Source organism: Aythya ferina, assembly GCF_964211825.1.
Source record: "Aythya ferina genome assembly, chromosome: 5".
NCBI lineage: Eukaryota > Metazoa > Chordata > Aves > Anseriformes > Anatidae > Aythya > Aythya ferina.
The window spans coordinates 30077509-30093380 of record NC_140301.1 but is presented as its reverse complement, the minus strand read 5'-3'; the positions used below and the strand labels follow the sequence as shown (position 1 = coordinate 30093380).

At 42.0% G+C, this 15872-nt stretch overlaps 1 protein-coding gene across 12 annotated transcripts in view; it reads right to left on the bottom strand.

The window, feature by feature from the left end:
• RGS6 (regulator of G protein signaling 6) overlaps positions 1–15872 on the bottom strand; it is a 252914-nt gene that overhangs the window by 131069 nt on the left and 105973 nt on the right. The gene's annotated exons all lie outside the window — the stretch shown is intronic.

Here is a 15872-nt window from a genome sequence, read left to right as displayed (position 1 = left end):
ATGGGATGGGTTGTTTAAAAATACCCTCCACCTTTGGCACGGGGTAGAGAAATACAAAGAACCTCTGCTTACAAAGTGAGCGATGTCTCCAGAGTAGCAGGAGCCGGCTGGCAGTAACTTGGATCATCTCGTTTCCCAGACTGAGGCCAGACACCACAAAAAGTCGCAGTCAGACCCAGCTCCAAAGCGCCCACACTCAGCGAGTGCTCTCAGGTGATTCAACCCAGTCGATTTTACACCACAATTTGTTATAAAGGGAGCATTATAGACAACAGGAATGACACCTTTCTGCAGCTAACACTGTTTGTTTTCTGCAAGTCCCCTCTTATTAATCTTATTTTTAAACTAAACCAAGTTTGACAAACATTTCATGCTGTAAGAATTTGCTGCCCTCACCAAGCCTCCCCCTTCATTCCCGTGAGCAGGCTGGGTATCCCTGTAATATGGGAGCGTTACGGTTTGATACACAACACGAGGACATTGGAACGATGTTTTTTAAAAACCACCACTGCCCCAGCTTCCTCCAGCACAAGGCTGTGCCCCAGCTGTATCCTCCTCTTCCAGTGCAGCCACTGGAAAAAGCAACAGAAACTCCTGCATCACCTTGAAACCCCGTCAACACTGACCACACAGTCCTAACGCAGTAGTTGCTTTAACATTTTTCCAGCAAAAACCAAACCTTCTGGCCAACAGCCATGTGCCAATAGTTTTCAGAGCTTTTTTTAAAAAAAAAAAATAAAAAAAAAATCTCACAATATCCATTTCCCTTGCAAAACTAGGGAAAAATGCACAATTATAAAAATGTTTAAGGGAACACCCAGCAAGTAACTGACTGACCTGTTGTGGTTCTCCTGCATTACGTGTTTGCAGTGGGCAGGTGCAACCTTGGGTTTGAAAGACTCCAGAGGAAAGGGAACTTTATATTACAAACTACCTGTGGACACGAACCTAAATCACAGAACAAGCTCAGAGGAATTTACTTTCCATAACCATTGGCTATTACTTATAGCAATAATTCAGCTTACACACCACTATATTAGTCTCTAAAGATGATTTCTTAGTTGCAGTTATGATCTCGACTGAAAGCTCAGAGCGTTGCCTGGAAGATAACTAGAGGCAAGGGGACCAAAAACCCACGTTACTCACGTAGACTGTAAAAATGTGAGGCACAAGAGAGTTTGCTTCTATTCATATTCCTTAGCTAGGACTTCTGCTTTTCTGTGTCTCTAAAATCAGTCATTATATACGCATAGCAATTCACATGAGATTTTTCTAAGTTGACCCATAAAATACAAGTTTAACAAGACTGTATTATTTTAAATATTATTCTTTAAACGTGGCTTTCAGAAAGCATCTGCCCTCCAAAACATTTTACAGATAACAAGTTGTACGATCTTTTTTTCCTCCCATTCAGCTTCTTGCTTGATATATGAAAATATAAAACCTAAACTACAGCATGAAGATAAAGCAGCAACTTTATAATGCATGGGAGGAATTTAAATAAACTCATTATTACACAAATTGTTGCATTAGTCTTACACAGGCCCAAATTTTGTTTAAAGGAAGGGAGGTTTATATTTAGCTAACGGTGAAGAGAAAAAGATTTGCTTGTTATAGACAACATACAGAGTTATTAGACAAATCATATTTGTGCAAAAAGCTGCAATTAAAGCAATTTTCCCCCTTAGCTTCCATCTCCAGAGAGGGAACGCAATGCTAAGGCTAGCAGCTTCTGCAGCCCAAGGCAGCAGGGCTGGCCTCATCCTCTCCTGCCCCTCCCTGGCTGGAGATGCTCCACACAAAGCTGATCCTGAGGTGGTCTCCAGCACCTGAAGAGCAACCCAGACAGCTGCTAGGTCCACCTCTCCTTCACAGGCTCTGCCTTACTGTCCCCATGCAGGCAGGCATCAACATGGGAGTCTGAGCGCTGCTGGGTGTCAGACTGCCCTCACTGATGGACCTTTCCTTAGTTCTCCTCCTGCAGCGTGAGAAGAGAGGAGAAAAACCCTCGGAACGTAGCCCTCCACTCACAGCAGTTCTCCAGCTTGTAATTTCTTGCAGTCTCCTGCAACCAAGCCACTCTTACTGACAGCAGACTTTAATTATTGTTTCCCTGCGGTCAGGGTTACACGCAATCTGATTTGTGTGTCTGTAAGCCTCGTGTTGGTATTTGTTTCTTCGTTTGTTACTGACTTATCTAAAATGTTTCATTAAGTCTGAAACAAAGGAGCTGAGGCAGAAGGCGAAACCGCCACAGTGGGGTTCCTCCGTTCCCTGACTGCTGCTGGTGTCTGAAGAGGCCAGGAAAGTCTTTGGATGCTACTGCTGTAAGCAGCCAGCCCGGCCTCTCCTCCCTGCTGAATGCACAGCTTCCAGCTGTAGCCTTCACAGGGAGACAGCTCTTCGATCCTTTTGCAGGATGGAGATGCCGGGTGTGGTTCAGGCCAGGTTCTTCAAAAAGCAGGTCCTGTATTCCCGCTCAACATAGCAGAATATGCGTTATCCTCTGGGTGAGGAAGGCCACAGTGCTTTATACACAGACTGCTGTCTTGGTTAAAACCAACACTGATGCGAGATGGAATTGGTTTGCAAGGAACAGCAGGACTTTGGCACTGTACATGTATGATTCAGAATATGCATTCCTTTCTAAAGAGGAAGGAGGACTGTAAATTTACAGATATTGGTGTTTTCTACCTAAGTTCCTACTTAAATTCATCAAAAAGAAATACTGTAATTAACACAAATCCTGACTACAGCACAACCAAAAGTGGTTGAAACTACCACATTCCCTTTGCTGCCTGTTCCTAGTCAGAAATCAGCAAAACCTCCATATTACTACACTGAGATCTACAGCTTTCCAAATAAGATGGAAAACCTAACCAAATGAAAAAAAAAAAAAGGACAAAATGTAGATTTTTTTTTTTTTTCTAAAATTGGCAGTCCTGCTCATGTTCTGCTATCAGCACAGTCATTTGGAACAACTTTTCCTAGCTTATCAGAATGATAACGGTTTTATGCTGGAAAAAGAAAGGTTTGTTTCTCCTAGAAATCCCTTACCTGCTCTGTCTTTTGTTATTTACCCTTTCCCGCAACACCGAAGTGCCACGGAATCTGAATATTCGTAGAGATGGCCAATATTGTCACCATTCTGAACAACCTCCATTTGAAGGAGATGGGGAAAAAGCCTGGAAAGAGTTATGAAAATTTATTTTCTCTAACTTAGAGATGTTTTGCACCAAACTTACTAGTCACCTTAAGGAGAAATACTGCCTAGGTAGCACCTGCCTTTTACTATCAAGGTGGGGCACAGAAGAGATGAGTGGTTGACCCAGGCTCACCAAGGGAATCCATCTCACAGGTAAGAGTAAAAATTACTGTGAATACAGCCCTGCACCTGTAAACTCTGCAAGTGTTTCCATTGTTTATTCCCTGCATCTCCAAAGTGCTTTAATCTTCACAAGCCCTTTCATTTCACCACTAGCAGCTACCCCTCTAACAGTGACACCGCTTAAATCAATAGCAAGTGATTATAAATATTCTCCCTGACTCATTTCCCTTAATGAGACAATCAGCCTTATCCAGAGCCGTATGTCGGAGTTAAACAAACATGGTTATTGACTGCAACCAAATCGCAGCACACATTGTAAACAGATTGATTTTCCTCTGGATTCTTCTTATAAATAAGCAAGCACTTGTTACTTCTCTTGATAAGGTATGACTGCATCTGGCACTGCATTATGTTGCAGGACATACACAGAAACACTGCCTTCAGTGCCCTCCTTAGGGTACTCACAGGTAAGCCTAGCTGGTAACTCCATCAGCCCTTACAGTGACTGCAGGGCATAGAAGTCTGATCTGCATTGTTGTTTTGACTTTCTGGAAAGGTTTCTTAATCTACAAGACCTGCCACACGGGGGAAGCTGCATTTACACAGAACAAAAATGTAACTCTCCACCTCAAGAAGAAATGTCATTACAGCAGAGAGGCTGTTCTCACAGACCATAAAATTGATCAAAGAGTTCAGATTAAAGATTACAAGTCATGGTGGCAAGTTTTCTCAGGGTGACATCTTTTGACAGGGAAGAGAGAAGGAGGTGGGAGGTCACATATGGCCATATGTTGTTTGGCTAACCTAAGGAATGTGCTCTACTGGACAACGTACTGTCCATGCTCAGATTAATATTAATTAGACCCAATGTTTTATTAGCTTCATTTGCACAGAGTGGCACAGGAGGATTCCATGGTACCTGTTTCATTGGTGGTTGTGAAATGGGACGTACGGAGTTCATCTTGACCAAAGTCTGGCACGGCCTGAGCATCCTTCTGCCTCTCCTCCTGTCAGCCCTTCCTGTTGTCCTCTGAGAAATCTCAGCTCTGCTTCTTGCCAAGTGTCACTGATGCTGGCAGCAGGGAGTAGGGGATCAAGGAAGCTTCCTCTTCCCCCCTTCCTGAGCTGCTGGCAGCACATGGGTGAAAGGACATTCACCTTTCCAGGGCATTTGAATCCACAAGGCTGTGTACTAGATCTGGGAACTGCATCCTACACTCCTGAAGGAAAAAGTGCAATGAAACAAAGTCCTGTGACTAATTTATTTGGGGTCAACAGACCAAGTCAGGATGTCAGCTTTTCTGAGCAGGACTCTCCTATAGCCCCCTGATGACAAGAGCTTGTCAGCAAACTAAAGTAACAGACACTCGTGCTGAATTTTCATCCTAATGACAATTCTGAGAGCCAGGATAGAGAATCAAAAAAGTATTTGCATTCCTGCAATTGATATAGAAAAGGTAAGTTTAGTCCTCAGAGCGTGTGGTACACCCGAAGTGTGAGAATGGACATCACTAAACGTTGACCTCTGGTGCTGGGAGCACTTGGACCAAGATAAATCACAGGGCTGTGTGCCCTGTGGATTATTTATGCCCGCATGCTAAAGATGATTTCTTTCAGTAGGAGGCATTTAACGCCGGCTGACCAACATGTCCTGTAATTAGCAACACAGAGGAGGAAATCCCTGCCTGACTAATTGATCACCAGCTTCTCGCTTCCTGCACACCACAGGCTTTCCTCATTATCATGGAGGTTCTGAATCTCCATGACAAGTAGGCAAAGTTGCACGAGCTATTCTGCTTTGCAGTGTATTTTCAGGTACAGTGAATTGCCTGCTCTAAGTAGGATTAGCGATACAGCAGCACTTCCTGCTCCCAGAGCACTTTACTGATGCAGAAATCAAAACACAAAAATGTAGGTTACAAAACTCCTAGCTCTCCATGGGTCTGGGAATAAAGTAGCATATTTCTGATCAAATGCCCTTGTATTTTAAGGCTGACTTGCACAGAGCTGTGCAATTTGTAAAATTATAGCTCACAGCCACAACTTCTGCGAGGACACTTTGTTTTTGCCTTTCTGGCCTCTGCATAAAAGGGCTCTTTGTTTCTTTGTTTTATAGCCCATTTCATTCAACTAAAGTAGTGCATTAGGGGAGTGTGATTTACCTAATAATCTGACAAAACGAAGTAATAAACACAGACATCTCTTACGCCCCTAGTATACTGCTTATGAGCACCATTTAGCATTATTCACAAACCGTTAGCATACACAAGACCAACTAGCTCATGGAAAGGAGGGTAAGGGTGGCAACAACAGCACTGAATGTTTGGATGACGTGTTCTGGAGGTTGGAAAGAACAATTTAGACAAACGTCTGCCAAAATTTGTTGATCTGATCTGAGTACGTCTTGGTGGCCTTTCCTCTGGTTGCTCAGTTCCAGGAAAAGGAAGGGAAGGGAAGCGGTGGAAACGTAACCAGAAGTCCTAAGCAGGGATCTGTTCCTGCAGCAACTGACACGGAGAACAGCATCAACAGCCGAATTTCCCTGCATTGCTGCTTGGTCAAGGACTGTCTTTTGCTCTGTGTCTGTCCTGTGCTGAGCACAATGGGCTCCTAGTCCAGTCCTGCTCTCCTCAGTGGTACATACATCCAAATTTCAAACAGATGACACCATTCTGATTTTCCCTTTTTTTTCCTACTCCCAGAGTGCCTGGGAAAAATATATAAGGAAAATATCTCTGCCTTATCATTACAAAGCACTTCTCTTGCATCAAAAGCTCAAAAGAAGAAAACACAGTTGGTCTGAAATTCGGTGGTACTTCCTTCCACAAAACATTAGAGGAATACAAAAAGAGAAGGAAAACGTACTCCCTCAGTCTCCATTCATTTCACATCACAAGATAATTCAATATCTGGCTTTAGAGACTGCCTGCAAAGCACACGCATCAGTTATCTCTACAGATACTTTGGCAGGGGTCCTCCAAAAGTCCCTCTTCTTTATGCATAGAGAAAGTAAAGGTGAAATTCTGATCAGTTTGAGTGACAATGACAAGTGCAACAGAATAGTAATTGTACCAGGCAATGAACAAAGTGGCACTGGAAGTCCACCTTTAACAAACAAAGCACACAGACTGTGTAACACCCATATCGTGAGCTCATTCCCTGCTACTGTATTGTAAACAGGGGAGTCTTATCTGGGGGTAGACCAGCAAGCCATGCCATTATGGGTTGAAACAAGCAAGCAGTGCTTCAGAGCAGGAGCATGCCAGCTGGGGAGATGATGTACGGTCTGCAAAAGGCTCCACAGAAAGTGCTCGAGTGGTGAGACCCACGAGCTCTGCCCCAGCCTCCCAAGGGAAAGAGCAGAAGCCCACCACGTGACACATTTAGGATGAGACTAGAGAAAACGCAAGGGGAAAAGACCACGTGCAACAAAACATACAGGCTGGAGGGGACTTGGCGAGCTGGATTAGTGGATTTTTCTCATTTTTAATTTCTGGGATTCAGAGCCATTGCGTGACTGTAGAGCAAAGCCTTGCTTTTCTCTTCATGTCCTGCAGCACTATGTCTGGTGAAAAAAATAAAAAATAATCATAGCATGTCTGATTAGAGTGGCTTACGGCATGCATTAATAGATGTTCCCAAGGCAGACCAGGCTTTCTTTTCACATCAACCTATCACCACAGAAGTGATCTGGGAAAGACCTAGAATGGTCTGAAGTATTGCTGAGCAGTTTTTATTCTAGCCAAACAGAGAATGGGAGAACAAAAGCAATATAACTTCAAAGAGAGAATGAGAGAGAGCTCAGCATACACAGATAAATGGACACTGCTGGCAGAAAGTAGCAATGAACAGTGAAGCACTGGAATCTCTAATTCCCTTTCAGTTAGAAAAAGGAGTATGTGCCATCATAAGCAGCTCCCTGCTCCCACCCCCATTTCCCGTGGCCTGAGTTGCCCCATGTTTCACTCGTATTTCTACACAGATAAGGTATCTGCACGCTCAGTCAGGGAACGGCTTCCCAATATATAAAGGAAAAGCTGTAAGGACTGCCACCCAGAACAGATGTTGAATGATTCTTTGAACTCCTTCCTTTCTCTCCCACTGTATTTCCTCAGGCAGTAGCTATTACTTCGGTGACACCGTTTATAGTTTTATCACCCCGAGGAAACCCGAAGGTTCAGATATTGGCTTATAGCACACAGCACTGATCATCTGCAACTGGGTCAAGTGAATAGCCTGCTTCCAAACCCCAAACTCACAGTCCCACAACACTTAGCATTTTGCAGAAGCACAGAATAAGCTCTCTCTACCTTCATTTTACAGATGTGAAGAAACACATAGTATCTGAAATAAGTGAGAGCTTCCAGACCTGTATACAAGCAAGGGTGATGGCCAACAGCCATGAAAATCTGAGAAATACATCTTTTGTAAAGAGACACAAAATACTACAGAATTAATTTTATTACTGGCAAAACCATAAGTGTTATATATATATATATATATAAAACTATATATAACTTATATATATATAAAAGAGCATCTCAGTTTCACTCCCGGATTTCTGTCTGAATGCAAGAACCTGATAGATAAAAACACTATCTTATGGATAGGCATACCCAGTAAGAAAATATTGAGAAAGAAAGAAGATAAATCACGCTATGTCATTTTTTAATGTTTAATTCAACATACGGAAGGGACAGATCTAAAGGAACTTATGCAAGATGCTGATTAAGGAGAACATGCAGGCTACCGTTCCTACCCTACTCCTCAGATTGAGAACTGTCATAATTTAGGGCTTGCCCCTCTGGGCTTTCCTTGAAGTTAATACTGAATTGCACTGGCTTTCAGTTAAAATGCATTCCAAGCCAAATGTTTGGATCTTCTGTTTAACCAATTCATACACACAACCTTGTTTTCTTGACTGCTCACTGCTCTCCTGCAGTACTTAAAATTGCCAGTTTGTCCTGGCAGCCCCTGCTAGTAAGCAACCACCTGAGACAAATGGGGTTTCTCTGAATGAGGCTAGAAGGAAAAAGCTGCCACAACATTTCCCTGAGGCAAAGGTAAGGTGTATAGCTGGGATGGGGGACAGCAGTGAACAACTGATGGAAGGCTGCAAGGAATAACTCCAGGCTTTGCCATGAGGGCTTTCCTGGCAGCCCTGTCCATTACATGTAAAAGGGACAGGGAGAAAGAGACACAAACTCTCACCCAGTAAGAGCATTGGTGGGGGACTACACCACTGGATGACAACATCTCACCAGTATTTCAGCACTAGAACTTGACAAAGAGATGCAGGGAAATTTAACAATTTAACAGCTGAGTACTTAATGAAGCCTGAAGGAATCCATGATCTTACTAAGTCCTATGTCCCAAGTCCTAGCCCTTGTCATTTATCTGATATTCTGTTTACACGTCATAATAAGCATGGGATTTACCTGTTATGAACAGAACCTTAATCTGAGCCATGCTTTCTCCCCAGATGCTTGTAAAATGACAGCTACATGCATGAACGGATGAATAACATTGGCTCATCTTGTACCCGACATCTTTGGAAGGGGACTCACTCTTACCACCTTCATGCAGGAGAAAAATTCCTCAAAGCAATGGGAAAATGTACCACCTCCCTCTTTATTTCCATCTCAGAATCAAAACCTAGTGCATGGATAAACATCAGAGATGTCTTGCTTTTGTGGCTTAGCTTAGAGAGCATCAGATACAACGCAAAACATGGCCACGCGATTGTTGGAAAAAGGGGTGCTCAGCTCTTCCAACGACTGTTGGTACCATTACAAGAAAAAGGTTTGCTGCTTGCTAACTGCCAGGTAGCTGGCTGGGCTGAATAACACTGATGCTACTACAGAATTCACTGAGTAACACTGGCAAATGCAGGAATTTACATCTGTATTTAAACCTGAGTGCAAACTGAAACATTTCTATTACCAGGAAAATAAAAAGCTCAAATGGGATGATAATACCCTACACTTGGCAAATGGAAACCATGGCAGATGGATTTTTCTATTTATTTGGCAAGTGGACATTATACTTTTTGACACTGGCTGTAAACCAAGTGAAAAAAAAAATAATTGGATAAGTAGTGATTTTAAGTAAGACTGCTGCGTTAAAGGACACATGCTGAGCAAGTGATGGATTTCATTGCTAAAGAGATTGGAGGCTCTTAATGGATTGTTAAAATGCTGTTACGGAAATGGTTTAGAGGCCCACCCTCTAGAGAGATGGAGAGGGCATTACTTCTTACATACCAATTGGATCCTCAAGGGTGCACACACACGTGCACACGGTACCCACATATGATGGAAACGTGCGGCAATGAACAAAGAGAATGTGCCCCCTGAAAAGCAAGCCCTGCCCCTTCAGCACCTCCCATGAAATGAACTGGCACCCTCAGCCATCTTTACGGTTATATCAGCAGGGATATGATTGTAAGCAATTGAATTTGATTTCAGTCTTGGGGTGTGATCACACAGCACAAGACTGTGTCTACTGATATCCTGCCTTGCATCATGCCATGAGGCTTCCTGATGTTAACGATGCACTTTCTCTTCTACAGTAAAATGCTGTCAAGCCTTGCTGACAACTTTTAAAAACAGAAGTGACTACGTATATGTATAAAACTGAAAGATAAGAAGCTTCTAGGTAAAATAAATAAATAAATAAATAAAAATCCATGTATTTACTACCTACATGTCTGGGAGAAGCTCCCACTGAGTGCCAGGCATCCTGTTTCAGCTGCTAGCCCATGTCCCAAAAAGGGCGAGGTTGCAAGTGCCAGATGCAAGACATCAGACTTTTTCTTGTGGATGCAAGTTATTTTTAGGAGCACTTCAAAGTTCAAGAACAGTGATACATTTCTGAATCTATCTCCATGTTTGGTACTCTGACTGCCAGTCTCCGTAGGGTGTTCAAATATGGAGTGCTCCAGGCACACTCAGACCTCCTCTGCCACCCCTTGAAGTGGTCACACTCAAGTAACAAAGGACACGCAGCTTGGAGAAAGCTGGAACCACTCTGGTGGTATCGTGGTGGTATCAACAGAACAGCGAATTTATTTCCCCACTAGGCTTCTCAGACCTCATATTGAAGTCCAAGTTTGTTGCTTTTTTTCCCTAATGCTAAGCTTTGTTCTCATCTCAGTTTTTTCATCTCCTGTCACTGTTAGGATGTCCCCATTCCAGAAGGATATCCCTGCACTGGCTGTGCTTCTACCAAGTCAGAACAGGACATCAGCTGTTTCCATATCTTATCAAATGTATTAACATTGCAGTGGAGGTACATAATCTGCGTTGTTCCTGGAAAGAGTAATTTTCAGACTTAATTTTTCCTGAGGAAGCAAAACTCATGTGGAAATGCAGCCCATGTATCTGTGTCTGTCTTCCAGGCCTCCAATAAACTGGCCAATTTCAACCCAGTTAAGCAGACTGGCAGGAGTCTAAAAAATACCAAGTTTGTGCATCTGGAAAATACAGCTGAGCAGGTGCAAGAGTTGGGAAGCCCCATTAGTGGCACAGGGAGGGAAAGGCACAGAGGGAGTGCCAAACTTGGCATCATTACACAGTTACCATCAAAAAGGTTCTGTGGGTTTTGTCTCTTGTAATTATTTCTTATTAATCCTCTTTAATAAGTGATCATAACTTCAAACACTACAGGAAAATCTAACCACATATTACAAGAATGTTGATAACCAAGAATATTTTACATTACAGTTACTCAATCCAAATAATGAATACCTGTTGCCTCTTTTCATTTTTCCCTACGTAGTAAGGTGATGTTTTCCTACTCCTCACACAGTATTCACCTCATTATCAGTCTTAACAGCTCCATCTCATCACTGACACAGGAATTATATAAACCTTTACAGGAGTAAAATTAGATTCTGTATTCAACATAAGACATTTGAAAGCCAGAGTCTTGGGGAAAAAAAAAAAAAAAAAAAGTATTCCAGCAACAGAAACTTGTAGTATCAGAGACAATACAAGTAAACTTTTTTCCTCCCCTGTCCTAAAGGTGGAAGGTGAAAAAAACAACAGCCTAGTGTTATCTGCCAAAACCAGTCCTAACTTCCCAAGACCACCTTGTAGTCATGAGCTTGTCCCTGATGAGTGAGTGATCCAAACAACCAGCAGCAGCACCAGGAGGCTCTCCATGCAGCAGGACACATTACCCAGGCAGGGACCAGCCGTGGTAGCTGTCTGCAGGCAGCGATTACAGGAAGCAGGGATTGCTCTGCCTGCTTGGCAGCTTCACATAACACTTTCTGACAGCAGCCTTATTCCCTCTGCCAAGCTCTGCAAAACAGGATATCAGGAGTTTGCAGAGCAAGGTTACAAAATAAAAGAGCAAAACAAAAACAGCCGTCTTCAGTTGCTGCTCTGGTTTCTTTGTGGTTTCATCCTCCCACAACATCACTTCAGCAAGTATTCCTCTCCCAAATACACACTTTTCAAAATAAATACTTAAATACAACCATCTTCGTTAATATGGCAATTACAGTTATGCTTACTTGATAGATCACAGACTCAAAAATCACAGGACTGTAGGCTCCAAACTTTATGTAATAGGTTATCATCACAAGCTGGGAACTATGTAGGAGCCAAAGTTAAGTTTACAAGATAAGCCTCAGACTGAATGCTAATGACTTAAACATCCAAAGTACCCATAGGAACCATGACTTTTCTAGACTGCAACTTAAAGCGTCCATTTTTTATCAGTACCTTGCATATTCTTGTATTTCTTATATTTCTTTCAGCAGCTCTCAGGTGCTCCAAATTTTATTTAATTTTCAGAAAGTTCTATTCCTTCAAAAGGAGTTAATTTTAAATCACTCAGATAAATTTTCTTTCATAAGGACAGGTTACTTGATTTGTAAAACAATGATGTCAAAGTTTAGGCTCCTAAATTTCATTCTAAACGAGGGACGTTGCCTAACTGTCAAAGGTGTTAGATATGTGCAGCTACTACAGACATCAGCAGGATGTGCTGCAATCAGTTCTTCTTGAAAGCTGGCTTCCTTTATTTCTGAACCCCTTTGAACACCAGACTTCACAATCAATATTCACTTACTAGAACTATTTTTTTTCTTACCAGCATCTAAACATAGCTTTGACAAAGTTGCTTGAGATGCACTGGACCACATACTTCCCGTGTGTGTCAATCCGAAGGGCACAGATCCCTCATTTCAGAAATGTGTTTGCAAAATGGACCTGCTTATCTGAGCACACCCTCAGCCAGCATGTGTTGGTTCAGAGAAAAACAGAATCTGCATTCAAACCTCTCCTTTGGAAGCTGATACCACTCCTCATTGCTCTCACCTGCATTCTGATACCGCACACCTACATTTTACTGAGCTGTCCGAGCACTTTCAAAGAAGAAAAATGATGAATTTTTGGTTCATTTCATCTCTTTTAGTTTAAAGCCCTTTCGCCTTGTCCTATCCCTCCACTCCCTGATAGAGTCTCTCCTCATCTCTCCCCATTTAAAGGTCCCCTTTAAATACTGGAAAGAGGTATATTTGGTTCAGTTTTTACTATTATATTTTCCATGGGGTAAACATACAAGATTTTGAGTTCAGAATGAAAAGGTATCTGAAAGCCAAAGATGAAATAAATAAGTAAATCTCCCTATTATAATTGTAATATTATAACATGGACCAAACATTTCAGTCTGCTCTAGATTTAATGAATTGATCTTGTATTAGCGAACTGCACATTCATTTTGCATTGCAAGTAGCATGGACCTCCTTCCCCACCCCCCCTTCTACAGTTGGAATTCTTCATTTTGTTGCAAGACATTTGTTTATTCTGAGACAGCAGCTTGTAAAGTCCCATGCTCGTAGCTTAGTTTTGTACATCAAAACTGGAAACACATTTGAGCAAACAATTTATATTTCAAAGAGTTTTTATTATGCACTACGTCTACTTATTTTGGTTATTACTTCAGAATATTAAGATTTCATTGTTTAAAGTTAACTAAAGGTACTCACTGGTTTAATGTAAGTCCACAAGATCATAACTGTTCTGTAAGGAATGAGCCCCAGAAGTTTCCTTGTGCACTTAAGAGCAGGAATTTCTCAGAAAACAGAAGCATGTAAATTTACCTGAGGAGATACACGTGTTTCTGAGGTGTCGTCTTTAGGAATGAATGGATTGTGACAGTGACCTGAGATGAAATTGTAGCAACAGTTACTGGAAGATTGATGCTGGATTTGTCCCTGAAGTACAAGAAACATTGCAAAGAAAAATGACAATTCGTGCTGTAGGCAGGGCAAACAGAAGAGGTGCCAACGTGGCTCACAGGAGGTCCTTGTGATGGCTGTCCCCAAGCTCCTCCCTTGTGACAGACAGACTGACACTTGGAGGCACCAAAGTTTGTTAGATATGGTCTTCCTTGTGTGCAGGCACAGCTGTTTTACGGGTGCAGAAAATAAAAGAAGCTGAGAACATTCAAGCAACTGCCCAACAAGCTTAAGAAAGGCAGAAAAGCAGGTTGAAAAGAATACCAGGCTGATCTCATGCAGAAAAAGTGAGATGCCCTTTGGGGACTTCTGGTAGTTAGCAAAGATCTCGCAGTTGTGCTCAGGACATCTTTGTTAGAGGTGACAAACTGGCTGAATCCTTGGTGTACAGAACAGTGCACCAAATAAATGAGAAAATAAAAAGCAGGCACACAATTCCCATAAAGGATCTAATGTAACAACTAGTACATAGTACTACCTCTGAATTTCTTTGCTTTGATGGGTTTTTGTCTACCACTATTAATGTAGTATTTTGTGGGCTTAATTTAAGCAAAATATTTTGCATGTTTCAGTGCACTGTCGACATACCTAATTTTAGCTCTGCATTATACAATATTGCCTTTTTTTTCCTCCAAACAAATACATGACTCATTTTATACTCAATGGACATGCAAATGAAAATTGCGTTCTATCATAACAGCTAGTAGACTTTTGTAAGGGAAATAACAAAGCCTGTTTTCCAACAACTACAGCCACTGAATTCATCCTTCCCACTCCAACCACGCTGCTGCATGGGCTCCCTGACAATGAGCAGTGCTCTCTGTTTAACTTCTCCGCAAATACCTGCTGGTGCTATCTCCGATGGGAAGGAAAGGGGGCAAAGGTGTCTCCGACTCCCCGGTGCAACACACCCCATGCACCAGAATTGTCAGCAGCCATCATCATCAGAGCCCAAACACAGCTCCGATCCCAAGGCAAGGCACCTAGCAATCATACACTGGGGCACACCAGCACTTTTCTCGCTCACTAACGTTTTCTGACTGTGATTGCCACCCGATTCTTTGGAAAAAAGAGCTAAGATCCCCCAAAAGTTGTTCCACTCCAAAGCAGCTCAGAGCAAACCAGGTGGAAGTTTCACTGTGTGTTCGGTTAAGAGCCTCCTCTAGGCAAGGAAAACCAGCCCTTTCTCTGTGTGGGCAGATTGCTTCTACTTGGCATGGCACAACCGCTACTGAGATTATTATTAAAAATGTTATAACTGGAGATGTAAACTTCCTCTCTGTCTGCTATATGCTCAAATAATTCTTACTTTATGGGTCTCCAAACGAACATATAAACACGTCCAAATATGTATGCACTTGTATGTGTATTCATATACATGTATATTATATATATACAAATACAGACATACACAAATGCTTTGATCTGACATAGGCTGAGTATTGTTTCAAAATATTTTATGACAGAAAGGTCTCTGGATGTTTACCATCCCATTATGTTGGCAGGCAAGTGGATTTCCCCAATTGTTTATGCTGTTTTGTTTATGTCATGCCTTATGCCTTAAACTAGTAAATGATGAAACGTAAATCAGAGCTCCTGAGCAGGATGTGAAACTATCCCAGGACTGTCTGCTTCTCAGATGGTGATTTGTCAGCACTCTTTCTGAGAAGCATTTTGCTGATACACACTTACACGAGATGTGTATGAAGTGAAAGCCCCGTAAGGGCTCACACAGCTCCCAAAGGATTACATGATGAAACAGAAAACTGTGCTGGTCTGCATATAAGAGAGAGGATAAATGCTTTGTGAAACATTACAGACAGTGGTAAGGTTTGATTTCCATCTCAGGCCAGAACAGACAGCAATGATTTCATGAACATCTTATTCAAGCAAAGCATCTAACGGCATCTGCAGAACACAGTATGCAACATCAGCCTTGTTTCGAGATCTATGTTATGGAAAATTATCTCTCTGTGTCCCTTCACTATGATATGAACTGTTAGCAAACTTGCAGTGAACTCTTGCTGGTATCTCAAAATTAAGCCACAGTGGCTCTTCTTTTATCTCCAAAAGGACATTTTGGTTTACTAATAGCTTTTCAAAAGGCCAGTTTGCTCCTGAACAAAATTGCTAATGCAAAAGCACATAATCATGTACTACTTCCATCATGATCATCTCACTAATTTTATCAGGTGCAACAAATACGAAACAGGCATTTTATGCTCCTATACAAGTTTTCTGTAAAACACCATGCAACTTTGATTTTGCATAAAGAAATGTGTCAGCCTGCTT